This window comes from Toxorhynchites rutilus, chromosome 2 (genome assembly GCF_029784135.1).
Source record: "Toxorhynchites rutilus septentrionalis strain SRP chromosome 2, ASM2978413v1, whole genome shotgun sequence".
Lineage (NCBI taxonomy): Eukaryota > Metazoa > Arthropoda > Insecta > Diptera > Culicidae > Toxorhynchites > Toxorhynchites rutilus.
The window spans coordinates 180,240,649-180,242,057 of record NC_073745.1 but is presented as its reverse complement, the minus strand read 5'-3'; the positions used below and the strand labels follow the sequence as shown (position 1 = coordinate 180,242,057).

The 1,409-nt window shown below is 51.9% G+C and overlaps 1 pseudogene; it reads left to right on the top strand.

Annotated features, from left to right (window-relative positions):
• The first annotated feature begins 205 nt into the window (after positions 1-205).
• Positions 206-1,409, top strand: part of LOC129771998 (large subunit ribosomal RNA) — a 3,786-nt pseudogene continuing 2,582 nt past the window's right edge.

Genomic DNA, 1,409 nt, shown 5'->3' with positions numbered 1-1,409 from the left:
AGTACGTCCCAAGTGATGAAATCCGGCGTGATGTTCATTCTGCAAGTGCGATGGGTTCTAAGAACCCAGGAGTGGCCTGAACATCGTATGTTTACATGCGAACGTACTCTCCAAGTGTGTGTTTCAAATTTCAACCCGTGTTTCAATTTCAATAAATCCATATACAACAAACCCTAGGCAGGGGACTCGGCTCGTGGATCGATGAAGACCGCAGCAAATTGCGCGTCAGAATGTGAACTGCAGGACACATGAACACCGGCAACTACTAACAAGGATTCCCTGAGTAGCTGCGAGCGAAAAGGGATGAGCCCAGCACGTAGAGGTGATGCGCGTTTGCGTGTCCACCTGGTTCCGTGTACTGGAAACGCTGCCCTCCGCCATAACCGATGCGTCTAGTTCAAGTTCAACTAGAATGTGGCCCTTACTCCCACAGAGGGTGATAGGCCCGTAGAACGGCATCGATGGTGGACGGCGTTTCCGTGGAGTCGTGTTGTTTGATAGTGCAGCACAAAGTGGGAGGTAAACTCCTTCTAAGGCTAAATATCGCCACGAGACCGATAGCGAACAAGTACCGTGAGGGAAAGTTGAAAAGCACTCTGAATAGAGAGTCAAAAAGTACGTGAAACTGCCTAGGGCCACAAACCCGTTGAACTCGATTATCCGTAGTGGAGACACTCTCCAGCAGTTGGTCGGTAACGGTTCGCTGTTGGTCATTTGCCTCCACATACGTGGACATTGCGATCCATTACGAACGACGCTCGTCTCTCGGGACGGGCAGGAGCTCGGCAATTGCCCCTGGTGCGGTGGCTAGTCCCATAGTAGCGACACTTAGCTCTGAAGGCCTGTGTCACGAACCGGGGCTTACCGTGCGTGGTGTGCAGCCGAGCGCGTGATGGATTCAACCAGCACACCGTCAGTGGTATACTCGTATACCAACACTATTTTGGTGGACGGATTGTCGATCGGCAATGATCAGATCGAGGTACCTCCGGGACCCGTCTTGAAACACGGACCAACAAGTCTATCTTGCGCGCAAGCAAATGGTCGTACAAACACCATAGGCATAAAAAACATGACTCGAGCTTATGCGGGATTACGAGCGAGACTCTATGCTCGTTCCTCCATCCCGGGTGTTATAGCCTAAACTCGGTGCTGCGGTGCTCTCGGGCGCCTGCGGTGCCGCGCCATAACATACCGCGAGTGTGTAGGATGTGACCCGAAAGATGGTGAACTATGCCTGACCAGGTTGAAGTCAGGGAAAACCCTGATGGAGGACCGAAGCAGTTCTGACGTGCAAATCGATTGTCAGAGTTGGGTATAGGGGCGAAAGACCAATCGAACCATCTAATAGCTGGTTCCCTCCGAAGTTTCCCTCAGGATAGCTGGAGCACATAACATTTCGAACCTAT